The sequence below is a fragment of the Nomia melanderi genome, chromosome 13, assembly GCF_051020985.1.
Source record: "Nomia melanderi isolate GNS246 chromosome 13, iyNomMela1, whole genome shotgun sequence".
Taxonomy (NCBI): Eukaryota; Metazoa; Arthropoda; class Insecta; order Hymenoptera; family Halictidae; genus Nomia; species Nomia melanderi.
The window spans coordinates 9,040,906-9,057,156 of record NC_135011.1 but is presented as its reverse complement, the minus strand read 5'-3'; the positions used below and the strand labels follow the sequence as shown (position 1 = coordinate 9,057,156).

At 43.2% G+C, this 16,251-nt stretch overlaps 1 protein-coding gene across 7 annotated transcripts in view; it reads right to left on the bottom strand.

Annotated features, from left to right (window-relative positions):
- Nucleotides 1–6,371: 6,371 nt before the first annotated feature.
- Nucleotides 6,372–16,251, bottom strand: part of Mxd (MAX dimerization protein) — a 376,159-nt gene continuing 366,279 nt past the window's right edge. For all 7 annotated transcript variants that reach the window (XM_031988932.2, XM_031988934.2, XM_031988936.2 and 4 more), the window contains exon 8: nt 6,372–14,410. The gene's annotated coding sequence lies outside the window, so the exon portion shown is untranslated. The remainder of the gene's footprint in view (nt 14,411–16,251) is intronic.

The window sequence follows — 16,251 nt, the reverse complement described above, 5'->3', positions numbered from 1 at the left end:
GTTCTAACTACTCAATAGCGATTGTCAGTTGTTCATTTGACGTACGTTGGAACTTCAGTGGTATCATTTGAAGAGGAAGAGGTTTTTTATTAAGTCAATATAACATTTATTTTTAGCCATTGTGTTTGAAATAAGTTCATTGGAAAACGATTAAACGGATTAGTGAAATTGTTATTGGTATGACTGAAGGTATAATATAATAAGAAGAAGGGGAAATTTTTACGAAAAGAAGGAAGATTTATTAGAATATTCAGCTTGCCTATGTCACAGCATTATTTAAATGTAGTAAATAATTCTAGTAAATAAGTTGCAAATTTTTATTATCCCCCAGTTTTTTAAATGGTTAAAGGATGTATATACTAACTAAAAAAGAATCTAATTGTTGTTATCATCTACCACAATAGTGAATTAATAATATATTGTTAGGTAGTTCTTGGCTATCTGTGATTAGGTTCCCAAAACTGATATAATTGAGATAACCTAAATTAATTAATAATTAAATACTTCTCAATTACTGAATTTCTATATTATTATACTGTATTTAAATATAACAATAATTGCACTGAAGTATTTACAATTGTATAAAACTTAGTGTAATAAGTAATTTAATAAAGTGTATATACAATTTCTTTTATTTCTATACAGATAGAATATTAAAGGAAAACAAACTTCTAATTAATTCGAGAAGAACTTTACGTTTGCATGAGTATGATTATTAAGATTTATGATTGTAGTAATAGTAATAATCATATAATAATCATAGTATAGAAATAAAAGAAACTGTATGTACACTTTATTAAATTACTTATTAATTACTTTAAAAAATTAAGATTTATGATTGTAGTAACAGTAATAGTCATTTTTTCAAGATATTTGTCAGCACAAACACTATTCTTTAATGGAAAAGCTGTAATTTAGAGTTCACTGTCTCTGTAACCTCTAGCTTGAGAAACTTTCGAATGACCAAACAAGCAATGTAACTTGCGAGAATAAAATGAAATTAAGGGAATGTTCTTGAAGTGTTTTCCATTTAGTTTTGCGAACGATGCGGACGTAGGGTCTTAGGGTTGGTTGCACGCTAAAGGCTGTTCCGTTCTAGAGTTACGTAGCTCTAATTATAATTGTCCGAGTACACCTTAAAAGATGAAGCTAACTTTATTACGTATTCAAAATTTAATTTTCCACAAACTTGACACTCGTACCTTACTTTTTAAAATAAATGTAGAACACGTTCGCGTCTAACAATTTTTATTCGCGCTGGGAAACCTTTCATAAATTTTTAAAAAGAATTCCCGTAAATCCTTAAAATTAAAATCTACAATTATGTGACTCATTCCGGCGTACTAAATTTTTGTTAAAAAATATTACGATGAAATATTATACACGACCAAATATTTTTCAAATTCCTTTTATTCTGACTTCCTAAGACATCTTTTAAAGTATTAACTTCTGATGGCTGACGGAAGTATTTAAAATTTCATCAAGTTTCAAAAGCTCGGTATAATAGAAAGGCAATTACAAACACTTTATATACTTACCAGTACCCCTTACCTAGATTTAGAAAATTATCGTCACATGAATTGACGCTGGGTAGAATATTTCGGCAAGCAGCTTAAATGGGGGAGAATTAAATTTGGTGTGGTTTGAAGATGTAGTTAAGTACTTCAGAGTTAAGAGGATTCAAAACACCCTGAGAAAGTCGATGAGATTTAGTAAAATTTCTGTAGATACTAGGGTAGTTGCAATTTTTTAAAAACCATGTTAATTCCTCACGCTCCAACATCTTCCTAAAAAACTGTGGAATCGAATGTTCTTTTAACTCCTTGCCTTATAAAATCGTGTTAGACTCGTGGTAAAAATAGCAAGTAGAATTTAACAAACATAAATATTACTCGATTCTTCCATATTTAAATTAAATATTATTCTTCTATTATCAATCATTATCCTTTAAACCAAACATAGTTACAAAATACCTATAATTATTCTCTCTTTGAAGAAATTATTAATCATAAAGTTGTCGTATCAACCACGCCTGAGAAAGAGATCATAAAATAAGAGATTAAATACCAGACTTCATTGTCTCACTCATTTTCAAATAAAAAAAATGGAGTCGAATAGAACATAAGATCTTTCTCAATACCAACACCTCGAAATGACATTCAAAAATTGATATAACTCGGTAAAGTTCGCGGCAAAAATCCAACGTAATTAAAACTTCGCAAACAGTGCAACTTCTCGAAACTTTGTCACCTGACCGACATTCGCCAAGCCCGGTAAATTCTCGGGTCCCTGAAATACTTTAAGTTTTATCAATCTCAAGGGAACGCTATAGGCTCGCGGGTGAAATTCGTGAAACTAGTTCAGAGGAGGGTCGATTGTACCGGTTCTACCTAATTAGTAGGGTGCGTGGTAACGCTTGCCTTGTCAAGGCTACGCCATTTTGAGTCTACCTGTAAATTGTCCTCGAAGCAAGTAGAACGACATCGTTTCCTCCATTGTTCCGTCGATTCAACGCGCTCGCTGTACCGTCTCGGGAGCACTCGATTCCCAGATTTTTATTGCGCCCCGTGTCGTTGACATTCTTTTGGCTTTTGCACGGAGGAACCGAGCCAGAGACGCAGAACATTTTTTTGCTGCGCGGCACAATGGCCGAATGTGGATGCTTTCTTGCGATTGAAGTCGTGGATGAAGTTGCGTTTTTGTTCGAGTCGCTTACGTTTCCTGTTTCGGCTTTCATATCGGCCCCCCCTTTTCCTTCTTCGCCGAGCATCGCAAACGCAGTTTTTGGGCGAGAGTTAAAATGGAAGCTGTTTTAACCGCCTCCGGCAGCTGACTTCGTCGAAGTAATCATGAAAGACTGTACGCTTTATTCGGGCGAAAATAAAGCATTTCAAAACGTAGGCGAATGACTGTCTTATTGTTAAAAAATTCTTTGCTTGGTGTATTTTTCGTTGCCTTTAGCCAGGCAAAAGGTTTTTGTCATATTAAAAAAGGAAAGGGTGTTGAACCTTATATTTTTTAAGATATAGTATGCAAGACTGTTATACATTATTTCTTTTGTAAATTAAAGGGGTGGGAAGGAATTTTATTTTCGCTATGTATTGTCATTAGGTTGCAAAAAGTAGTAAATTAATGCATACAATGATGGTTTTGCTCAGAAACGTTTATTGTATTGTAGGATTATCGATTAGCTGTGAATATAGGACTACCGATCAGCTGTCGGTCATTCTGACATAAACAACCGAAAGAGTGAGTGACAGAGAGAACGAGTGAAAGAGAGTGAGAATGTAAATAAGAATGAGAGCGAAACATTAGAGGCGATGACCGCGGGGTTCGTGTGTGTGAGTATGTGAATGAGTGACTGGTGTATTGGGAGGGATGCATGGGGAAAGGTGCCTTTTGTTTCTGGCCTTTTGCTTTTTGTCTTTTGCCATTTTGATTTTGTGTCGTGTGTGAGAATTGCGAGTTGGAGCAAACGGAGTAATACAGAGAGTATTGAGAGAGAATTGTGAGCGTTGCGAGTATTTAATTATAAACTGATATTAAACTTGAGATTTACTTAAAACCTTGCCCTTGATTAATTACAAATCCCACAGTATGGAGAATTGAATATTATTTCAAAGTATATCCTAAACAGCGTACGTGAAAAATAAAATTTAAGATAGAATATTTTGAATTCAGAAATGTCAAAAATTGAGTGATAATTTGTAATTATAACTTCATGCGAAATCGTATAACTGATCGGCAACTCTTTTCTCAAGCGCGAAATTCATCTCCTCCAATCGATTAATCTCACGAAATGCACGATTGCGGTAATGACGAATTAATGCTGCCTTTGTATTTCTGGAAAAAATACTTTCTATCGACGGTGCCGATAATTTTTGCCACAGGTAAGAAATCAATACTCTGTTACGGCCATAAATCCACAAGATGGCGACGGAACGCCACGTATCGCGTTTGATCTTCCAGTGCGGAGAAGGGAGCGCGTCAAATGAAATCGACATGCACGTGAACGATAACTTATCTCCGCGACGTAGAAATGTATGCTGCGACGTTACGGAACGATCCATGGATTCGCTTTACCCCGGAACGATCTCGCCCCGACGCGGAAATGACGTCTCGCGCGGGAAAGAGGGTGCAAAGTAAAAAAGAAAATTAAAATGCGACTGGAACGCGTCGAATCGAACATTCAATTCGATTCCGCGACATTCGGAACCGTCAGGAATAAACGGGGGACAAACAAAAAAAACAAGAAAAAAAAAGAAAAACCACTGACACAGTTCAATAATACACAAATTTTATTTTATTCATTTTTTTCTTCCCGCAGAATCGAGGAAATCATTTGTTGAGAGAACAAAACCTCTGCAATACGAATAGCAGTTACAAGTAAATATGTACAATAATATATAAGTGGTTGCCTTTCTTATTTATTTGTTTATTTATTTATTTATTTTTTTTGCCTTTTTCTTTTGCTTTTAAACATCTGGCTTTTATTTCCGGTTGTGTTCGTCTGGTATATTCCTACTTCTCGCACTGTTAATGATAATCCATAATGATAATCAATTAATTAATTAATTAATAATAATGATAATAATTATAAGAATCGTACTGAATCATATTAAGAATATTTTGTTTCCGTACATTCACCTGGTAATGGAGGTTCAATCGTAGGCATACCAATCGACCATATCGAATCATGACAATATTGACAAATTGACAGAACGTGCCTTCTTCGCCTGCTTCGCACTCCGTTTCACCTTCTCTCGCACACCCCCTCTCACCCTGCCAACCCTGCCTCAACCCATCACTCCTCAACGTCTCACACTCACTCGCGTCTCTCGCCCAGTCACCCCTTCGCACACGTCACCCTGACCTCTCACCGCTGTTTACCAACCTCCCTGTCGCTCTTGCTTTTTAATTCACCCCCTCTCATCCACCTCTCACACACGCCGCTCTTGTTCGCGTGCGATTTTAAAGTGTACACACCGTGCAACGCGCATCCAAAAAAACTCCCAACCCTCTCCCGCCACACCTCTCTCACCCATGTATTCCCCTGAAACATAGTAACTCGTATCGCCATCTCACAGCACGTCTTCCTCACTTCCGAAGACTATCCCTCCCGAATCCATCCCACTCGTCCCTCGGTTCAACTCGTTCGAACAGTTCCCACGAAACTGACCTCACGTGTAACAACAACCGCCCCACCCCCGCAACGTTTGTTCACCAAAATGTGTTTTCGTCGGTTCGTTTCCTAAGATTAAGTCCACTAAGCATTCCCTACCGTTGATTAAATGCTCGTCGCGACAAGAGAGCTCAACAGTGGCTCCATCGAACACCCTCCCCCATTCTCCCCGAAGTTTGCTCCCCGTAAAATCATCATCATCATTATCGTCCCGGTAGCGTTATCTCCCTCTCGCACGGACGCACGCGCCACTACATTTCCCACTAGCACGCCCCCCGTTTCGACCTGCTCCGAGCAACGAAAAAACTGTTCCCCCGTTGATCTCGCGGGCCCTCTTATCCACCATTCCCCGGCTTGTCCTGTTCTCAACAGTTTCACCTCTATCCCCTTTTTCATCCGACGTCCCAGCTCCCTCCCGGCACCGAGTAGTCACATCCTTAATTCGCTCCCTCGAGGATCGTCCCGCGAGTCCCGCGTTCCGTCTTCATCCCTATTCGACCCAGCCCCGTGTCCGTTCATCCGGGCCCAGCGCGGAGAGACGTTCCACACTTGTGACAGCTTTACGTGGCTCAACAACGACCGAGAAAAGGACCGCACTTTTCGTCTGAAGGAGTATCGCCACGTGGCAATTGCGCGATTGCAACGTCGGCACCATGAAACCTTTCTCTGCAGCTTCGCCCTACCACCGTCTCCGCCTCTTCTCCAGCTTTCCCTCTCGCATGCTCGCGTTCTTCGTTCTGTCTAGCTTGCCCGGCCACCCTTGCGTCACCTTCCCATTGGCTCGCGTTGTACTCAGCGAACTTTGAGTCGTAGACTCGAAGTGACCGCGTCGCTTGATTCCGAAATAGATTGCCGACACGCGGAAACCGTTTTCCAAAGTGAACCTCGCGGGAAGACTCTGCAAAGGTTTTAGTTTCCCTGGACTGTTCGGTTTCGAAGAGCGGGTTGGATTTCTGAGTCGTGTTCATTGATGAGAAAACGGACGAAACGCAGGAACGATCGACGATCCTCGAACTACTAATCACCTTAATTTTTTCCCCTACTCGCCTAACTTTTCCTGTTCGTCTTCTGTAGTTTATTTGTTTGTTCAGTTGTTTGTTTCTTTTTTATTCCGCGAAAAGAAAAGCCCACCTCGTAATAATTAACGGCGACGTTGTTCATCGAACAGGTTCCGTCGATCTCGTTCACGATCGATCTCGTTCTTTTATCGTTTAATGTTCTTCTTATCATGTTTTTTTTTTGTATTTTCGCTTGTCGTTAAATAGTAATCATCTAAACAATGAAAGCGGCAAAAACGTCTCGAGGAAAAAGGTGTCCCTGAGCGCGACGGAAGGAGACGACGACGACACACGTACGCTACTTTATTTTTTTTTCCTTTTTGCAAGGGGGTGGGGGGAGAAATAAAAGACCGTTTGCTTGTTTGCTTGTTTGCTTGTTGTTCGTCGCCCTTCGTCGTCCTCGTCCCATTCACGCCCACGATTATTTAGCCGCACCTGCACAGGACTTCGCGGTACGCGTCCAGCCATATATAAGAAAGAGTAACTATTTGTATTTTTTATACATTTTATGACTCCCGCTGGTGAAAAGGTGCAATTTCTTACACATTCATTCATTCTTTCTCTCCCTTTCTCTCTTTTCTCTCTTTCTTTCCCACTCTCTCTCTCTTCCACCTTTCCTTTCTCTCTCCCTTCCTCATTCTTTCTCTTTCTCCCTCTCTCTCACTCTTTCTCTCTTTCTCTTTCTCCCTCTCTCTCACTCTTTCTCTCTTTCTCTTTCTCCCTCTCTCTCACTCTTTCTCTCTTTCTCTTTCTCCCTCTCTCTCACTCTTTCTCTCTTTCTCTTTCTCCCTCTCTCTCACTCTTTCTCTCTTTCTCTCTCATTATTTCTCTGTTTCTCTCTGTCTCTCTCTCTCTGTTTCTACCTGTCTCTCTTTCTCTCTTTCTCTCTCTCTCTCTCCCTCTCACTCTTTCTCTCCCTCTTGTTTTCCACCTTGTACACTACGTTCCGCTTGTATTCGCATACTTTCGTTTCCTCCGTTAAAAGGTTCTCCGGGGGGTGGGGGCGGGGGCGGGGAATTAAAGTTCAATGTTCTGGACGAAATCGGTCCTGTCCTGCGCAGGTATTCGTAAAAAGAGGGACGCTCTTCTCAAAATCTTGCATCGTTTCGTGAAATCGCGTTTTTTTCATTTTCTCATCTCAACTAAGTTCCTATGTTCCTTTAAATTCTTATTACAAGTTACGGTAGTAATAGTAGTAGAAGTAGTAGCAGCAGTAGTAGTAGTAGTAATAGTAGTAGTAGTAGTTTATTAATAGTAGGTTTTTCTCATTTTTTTTCATCGTTTTTATGTTTAAGCATTTTTTTATCCTTTAGTTTTCTGGTTCTGATAATCTAATAGACATCTAAAAATAACACCCATTTTTTTCATTATTATTTCATTATTTGTATCTCCTTAGCTTTCTTTTTTTACTTTTTATTTTTAGTTTATTCGATCAAGTATTACTTAAAGATTCCTTAAACGTTAGACTGAGGGCCGCGTGGTGCGCGCACCGCGGGCTCGGCGGCAGATCGCGGTGGACGCGGCCGATGGGCGGGCGAGGGGTGGTCGATCATTAGACGGCGGCACTACGGCCGCCATTTTGGTTTGCCCGGTGCACACACGAGTTCCCATGATCGGGGCGCGAAAAACGCCACTCCTACCGGCGGGGACTCGGGTCTCGTCGATGCAAATTTGCTTTCCACCGTTTCCCACCGTTCCCATTGTCTTCCGCTAACGACTCGACTCGAACCTCCGATCAACCATCCCCGCCAAAAACCGCCCGCTCCGCGAGCATCCCCCGAGCTCGGACTGAACGCAGCTTTGCATAACCACTGTTTGAATTACATCTTACATTTATTTCTAGCGGCTGGAGTAACAAGTTTTTTTTTTATTTTTGTCATTCGTTTTGTCAGCTCAGTACTGCATCAATTCATATTGCTGCTGTTGTGATCTGTACCCAAACCGTCGTTCCCAATTAAACCCCTGTCCACGCATGCACACCCCTTCTCTTTTTTTTCACTTTACTCCTCATCGTTCTATCCCCTATGTTTCCTTTCTCTCTTTACTCAGCCCTCTATCTTCCTCCCTACTTCCCTCCACATACATACATATACACGTCTCTGGCTTTCTTATGCGTTGCATCGATCTTCTTCGTTACGCCCTCTACCCCCCCCCCCTCACGCTTCTCGCCAACCTCCGAAATCCGTCGTCAAATTTTCCATCCTCGATATCTTCCCCCCGCGAAAACTCTGTCCACCCTCCGTCTCTCGGCTTCCCGTATTTTTCCCTTTCGTGTTAATTTTAATATCACATTTTCATGGGAACAGACTGGCCCGATATATTTGGAAACGGAACCCCGGATATGCTGATACATCAGTGGAATTCGGTGTGATTTTTCTCTCGTTTTATCGAATCTCGTGCTCTTTTCCTCGTCCCCCGCTTTATCTCGTTCGAAGGGTATACGTATTAACGCGTGTGCCACGCGATCGTTGATCATCGAAACAATGAATTTCCAAATAAATTTGATTTCTTTTGCCGCCGTTCGGTATCGACGAATTTTCTCGTTCGGTTTCGCTACATATCCCGTTCGGATCAACGTCCTTAAGAATTGAAAGGAGCCTTCGAATGTACCGTTTAGAAAGTGTACATCCCGTCGCGCACTCCGCGAAATATATGCTTCGGAATCTCTGTTCGCTGTACCGTTTTTTCTCTTTTTTCGTTTTTTTTTCTTCTCCTCCTTTTTCTCCTTCTCCTTCTTCTTCTTCTTGTTTTTTGGTTTTTTCTTTTCGTTTGTTTGCTTATTTGTTTATTTGTTTGTTGCACGTTCTTCGTTCACCACGCGCGGGAAAAGCAGAGCGCAATACATCGGGCGAGCGTGTCCCTTGTTAATATATAGAATACATACATCTTTATCTCGCTACAAGGTACTACGAACCCAGATCGAAACGATAATAGTCCATCGTTTTATGAGATATTACGGCACGTACAACGACTGGATGGCAACGACGAAACGAAAACGAAACTCACGAGACAAAAAGGACAAAGAAATAAAGGAATTAACATACGAAGGTGCGTTCATCAACAATCTACACGTTCAAGAGACATTCATCGTTAAATTCACTTAATTGAAACTCCTTACACTGTAAAATATTAATTATGTTTGCTCTTGTTTTAACCCTCCCGTTAATCGACCCTTCCTAAAACAGGTCTGTCTCACGCACTCGCGCTTTCGCACACGCTCACGCAAACCCACACGCACACTTCCTCACTCTCACTCTCACTCTCACTCTCATTCACTCTCATTCACTCTCACTTTCTCTCTCTTTCTCTCTTCCTCTCTCTCTTTCTCTCTTCCTCTCTCCCTGTCTCTCCCTCTCTCTCTCTCTCTCTCTTTCTCTCTCTCTCTCTCTCTCTCTCTCTCTCTCTCTCTCTCTCTCTCTCTCTCTCTCTCTCTCTCTCTCTCTCTCTCTCTCTCTCTCTCTCTCTCTCTCTCTCGCTCTCTCTCTTTTTTATTTTTGTAGACGCTTGTGTAATTAATGTTATCATTTTTTTTATTCTTTTTTTGTGTGATTTTTTTTGTAATTTTTGGTTTGCTTTGTGGTGGTTCTTGGTGGTTCCCTCGTTTAGTACGATTTCTTTCTATCTCACACGTACACCCTTGCCGTTTCTCCCTCTCCCACACTCCATCCCCCTCTCTGTCCTCCCGATCCTACTGTCTTGTCGAAAAGTGAACAAAAAAGAAAGGAAAAAAAGGAAAAAAAGAAGTAAAACATCCGACTCGTCGTTGGACGAACGATTCGCGCGCGACTCGAAGGATCGCGATCGCCTCCCGTGTCGAAAGTCAACGGCGTGGTCTCCGCCCCATACGAAAACCTCCCTCTCTGCAGCCGTGTTCCTCACCCCTCCGTTTAAACACGAACGACAGCCAACGCGTGTCAGTGATGCTCGCCGGGGGAATAATCACGAACCGATACACTCCGCGACGATTAATTAGTCCGACGTGTCTTTCGTCGAATAAACCGCCATCACGATCTGCGGATAGTCCACGCATCATTCGCGAAGTGGACGGTAGACAAAGTTTCCAAATCGACGCGTACGATGCCAAAATAAAAAATAAAATTCGAAAGAAACAAAAATGAAAGACCGTTGCCACAAGACAAAAAGAACCGTGGCCACCTCCGATCGTAAAACAGAATATCGATTAAACATGCTCGTCGCGATAATACTTCTTCCTGGGCCGAATTATCGTTTATTTACAAAACACGATTGAAAGACAAACGGGGTAAATTAATTTCAAATTAATCACTTCGCTGAGAGGAGACGATTCCGAGCTTCACGTCGGACGTGTATATCGTCGACACACCGAATGGACGCCTGAACTTTCGAAAAGGACGGCCAAGGACCTTTCCCGCCGCCCGTCCTCCACTCCCGCAGCTAGTTTCACCCTCGAATCCCAGCCGTTTCATATTTGATGTGTCGGCCGCGGTAAATCTTCTGCAACAACCAATATGATTGCGTCTCACTATAGATAAATGGTCGATTGTTGATACAACAACGACCGTGGGAGTATCATTACGTTTAATATTAAAAAGTCGCGGCATGCCTCGCTGAAAATATTTCACTCGGCTTGGTCGCTTTCTCGCCGGGATTCGGGGTTCACTTTCAACGTTTCCCGTCAAATTATTCGAACACCAACCTCCTCGCAACCACCTCCTTCCCCATACGATCGTCGCGCTGGCTGCCGTTCGTTCCCGAGATCGTGTGTCTTCTATCCCCGCGTCGAACACTCCATTAAAATCGAATTCGCCGTCGTATACGTCGCTGATCATCAATTTCTAGTCGTCCTCGCGGCGTACACTGTGATCGTGTCCCTTGAAACATCATCCAGTTGGCTCGTTACGCGGCGCGCGCGTTCATAGAGGGTAGTCCTCGCGAGAAACATCCCCCGAACGTTCCCAAATGACGGGTTCGATTCCGCCCCGATCATCCCTCGGATACCTTCCCCATTCTTCTACTCCCAAACGCGAAGTTTCAACATTTTTTTATCATTTTCATTTTCTTACAAACTAACGCCGTGTTTTTTAAACCGTGTACATTTGTTTTTTTTTTGTTTCTCAGAGATCACTCGTTACGTTTGGTAATCAGTCTATCTGGTCTGCGCAGAAGCTAGCCCACGAGCTCGACTCTCACCCTCGATCCGAGAGCTTCCCCGTTACACACGATTAATCCTCCCCTCCTTCTCGCTGTCGTTGAACAATTCAGACGAAAGAAATTTGACGAGAAGAATGCGATTAAATAAAAGTGAAAGAAACGTTTGATAATACTTTTGAAGAATTGAAAGACCGAAATGTCCGTTTTTCATCACCCTAACCCCCCGCCGATCGTCGAAATTTCGTTGAATAACGATTCAATCAAAGGACAGCTCTGACCGCGATGGCCGACGACCTAACCGGTTAGGTATTCCGCGCGAGATCCCACTCGATCCGCAAAGTGGAAGCACGGAGCCCTAACCTGGTCAGTGGAAAGGTTTATCATCGACCGTTTGTGTAACAAGCTTTCCATTGATTCCCCTATAGGAGCTCTTTGGACCCTTGTACGACCGTCTTTTCACCCCCGAAACGTTATTCTACGCCGCATTCCTACATTCTCTCCCTCGTACTCTCCCTCTCTTTCTTTCACTCTCTCATTCTTTCTCTTTATCTTCCTCTCTCTCTCTCGCTTTTCCGCGCCGGAAATATTGTTTAACGCGTGACGCTTGCCCGTTACAACCTGCGTATACGCGCGTACACCGAAAATCTCGCTCGTGGTCATTCCCCAACATGGCGGCGCCGTTTTTAATCTCGCGCAACAACAGGTGGTACAGCCTCGAAAACACCGAACGAGGGACTTAAAGAATTTGTACTCTTTGAATGTGTTATTACACTGAAACGATGTTTCCCACTTCATCATCATTATCATCATCTTCTTCTCCTTCTTCTTCTTCTTCTTCTTCATCTTCATCATCTTCTTATTCTTCTGCTTCATCATCATCATCATTATCATCATCATCATCATCATCATCATCACCATCACCATCACCATCATCATAATCATCATAATCATCATCATAATCATCTTCATCATCTTCATCATCTTCATCATCTTCATCATCTTCATCATCTCCATCATCTTCATCATCATCTTCATCATCATCATCATCATCATCATCATCATCATCATAATCATAATCACCATAATCTTCATCATCATCATCATCATCATCATCATCATCATCATCATCAGCATCATCATCTTCATCATCTTTTTCTTTTTTTCTTACATTACAATAAAGAATTACTTTTTTTCCTCTTGCGCCGGAGGCCGTCCCTTAAATACAGTGTCTCACGTTAAACGTATACGCGTGTCGTCCTTGTGTTTCCAACCCCCCACCCCCGTTCCTTGTATATTCCTACGCACGTTCCCATAATTCTTTGTTCCGCGACGAGAACCGTGTACCTGCGTGTGTCCTGAACAGTGTATACGTGTGTGTACGTGGTATAGCTGTGTACCATATTCGTATTATTTTTTTGCTCGATTTTCTTCCCTTCGTCTACCCGGTTACGCGTGAATACGTCGAAGGGTGGAATCGTGTTTCTCCTTTTTCGTCTCTTCGCCGCGGCTCGGTTAATTAAAAATGCCGCGCGGGGACTCCCGAAGGAGAGCCCCCCTCTCGTTCGCGGGCAAATCGAGCCCTTCACGGGCCTTTCGGCCCTGATTTCTCCTCTTCCCCTGGTGTTGCCTCCCTCGATTTCGAGTTTCTAGCTGGTGTATTTCCCTCGGTATACATTCCTCGTGTCCGCGCGAATCGAGAGTAATGAAACTAGACTGAACAATAACGCCGCTGTCCCTCGATCAGATCTCGCCGTGGATCAGATCCTCGGCGAGATGTAATCAACCCGGGAACAAAAATCCTCGAAATTCATCAAAGAATCGTGAAATATTGCCGATTTCCTGGACACGGTTTCCTCGCGACGACAACGACGACATCTTCGTTCTTCCTCCGAGGATCGGTTCTCCGAGAGCGCGAAGCGGAAGCGCCCGATCGCCGAGGGAACGAAGAAACGCGCGGAGAAAAATGGCTGCGAGAGCAGCGGCGAGAACGCTAGCCGAACACCGGACGAAGTGTGAAAAAAGATCGACGTGAGCGGTTCTCTCTATAATTCCCAAGCCTCGGTGATCCTCAGACCTATTTCCGAGGATTCACTACGCGAGAACGATTAAGGCGATCGTCGAGGTCGCAGTGGGATCCGATAACCGCCGAGGGAGCAACGGGGCTAAAACAGTGGACCATTGCTCCGTCGCGATCTCACAACCGCCGTGTCTGCCAAAGATCCTTCGGAAAAATTTGTTCGGTGGCGTGGATCGTTCAGAAGCCAGGACCACCTACAGTATATCGACAAACGAGTTGCCTCTGAACGATCCGCCACAATCCGGATCCCCGTGAGCCGCGACGATCGCCCGTCGTTCCGAGGTGCTGATACGAATCATCCTCGTTTTTAGGGGCTGGACGCATCCGTCGAGGAAGAAACGGCGGGGATGTCCTCTTAGATATTCTACTCGCCGTCCGACTATCACTTTCTCCGATAAATTTGGTCTCCCTTAAAAATATGTACAATAACTCCGTCAATTTACACCGTTTGTCGCCGTTACTCCGCCAGTTCCCCGTGATTCTTCCTCGAGGATCGGCCCCGTTCCAGACTCAAGGTGATCCCTCTTCTCGTCCGGTTGCCGCTGGTCGCTTGATCGTCCCGAGGTTTTCCCTTTTATACATTTGTCGTTCCGTTGCTGCTTCTCTCGCGTTTGCTCGGCGCTTTCTTCCCTGTTTGTTCCTCGCGGGGACCACCCGTGTGAGATCGTACACGCGCGTACACACCGCGATGTGCTTTCAACGTTTCACCCAGACGCCGAGGACCGATGCCTCGCGCGCCGCCGATCCTCGCGCGTCCACGGGCTCCTTCTTTCCTCCTTCCTCTTGCCTCCTCGTCTTCGCTCGTTCCTTCCGCCGCACCCGCGACACACCCGCCACCTCCCCCTGCTCCTCCTGTCACCGACGTGTTCTTCGCCCTCCGCGTCTTCTTCTTCGCCCTCATCCGCGCCCCCAAGTGCTCCCCCTCTGCTTTCTTCTTCCGCCGCCACCGCGCCATCTCTTTGTCTGCAAATAGCCCAGAGGTACGGACGTGAGAATTTATTTTCCGGGGATCTGTTGCTTTTTATTCGCGCGCGTGTCTAACCCCGGTGGAGAGGAAAGGGAGAAATTCACGTTGCAGGTTTTCATTTTTTCTCCATTTTCCCCTTTTTTTTGGGAGATATGGTGGGATTATTTTCTGCGGAGGAGAGGCTGATTAGGTTGAAATTGGGAAGGACAGCTTCATCTCTGACTTCTTTGGGGGGGTTTCGGGACTTTTTTGGTTGCTACGCGTGGATGTGGTGAAAGGTGGATGATTATGTTAGTGTGTTGATAAGCGGGTGTTTGGATTTTTTGCTGGGAATTATGAAGGATGTATGCATATAGCTTGGTATGATAGAAAAATAACTGTGTTTTAAAGAATTGTTTTGTTATATGCATGTAGTTGGATTAATTCATTTTAGAGATTACAAAACGATGATATTTTTAATGGAAATTAAGATTAAAATACTGTCAAGTATCACTAAAATATTGACTATTTTATTATGCAACAACCGAATACTACTTGGACCAGAAAAAAGGAAATAGCATATAATAGACAGTAATCAAAAGAATAATCTATGATTTCTGTAATAATAACACTACATAAAAATACCTATAATAAATAAATAATTAAATAAACTACCATAACATATACATTTAAAATAACCAGCAAAACTTCAAATTGCCTCAAAACATATCATTCGTCAAGAATTCCGTTGTTCCAGCCGCGTTCAAAGTTAAAAGTCGCGCTGAATTGCGATTCCCCGCGGCGTTTAATTTCTAGAAGTTCCATTCAATTATATCCCGCGATTATTGCTTTTGTCGTGCAGTTCTTCGGCCCGCTTTAAGTATCACTCGCGTCCCCGCGCTTACTAAACACGGTAAAAACAGTGCTCGTAACTCAGAGCCCGCGCATAACACGAAAAATACTTCGTTAATTAAAGAGGACATGTTAAACGTGGCAATTTGCCCGTGCAATAATTCTGAAAAGTTATTATCCGAACGCCCGAAGCCCGGCATTATGAGACTTTAAAAATAGTCTTTGTACGCAGGCCATCCGCATTTATAAACTCCGGTCGGTTTGCAAAATGGCGCCCATTCAGAAGGCGCTGGTTAAGGATGCTCTTTCAATTCGGGCTTTTGACGCCGTTAAACTTAGACCGTCGCTTTAATGCGTCTCGCCGGTGCAAAAAGGGGAACAAGAAAAAAAGGAACGGAAAACGGAAGAACCATCGGCTGCCAACGTATTGTTCGAATGATATTCGAAATGTAATTGCCGCTGAAAAACACCAGTTGAAAGAGCGCTTCGGAGTCTACCCAAACATGGGCACCCAATCGTGCTCTGAATGCGATCCAATATTTTCAAAAACTGCGCTTCCTTGTGGCACCTACAATTTTCAGCAAACGCGAGTCCACGTAACTCGAAAAAACAGGATAAAAAAGGCTGGGAAAAAAAGAGAAACCCGGCGAACGTTACAGCAACGCTGCCAAAAAATTCGTTCTGAGCGTAAATTAAAGATTCAACTGTTCGTTAACTTCAAACTGCGTCGCTGCACATCACTTTTTTCTTTTGTAGAATTCATTCACGGGTTTTTTACATGTTGCGTTTCCCAACTGCACCGTGAAAATACGCGAGACTTGAAACTGTCGAAGTACCGGGCGAAAAATGAAGCTTACTTCGCGGTAATTAGAATTTTTATCAATACTTGAAACGTCTCTCGTAACTTTCTTCCGTGGGATGGAACGGTTGAGCAGTATTTATTTAATTCTTTTTTTCGGTTGGAAGTTTAAAGAGCGTTTCGGGGTATTGAAGTTCGAAGTTTGAA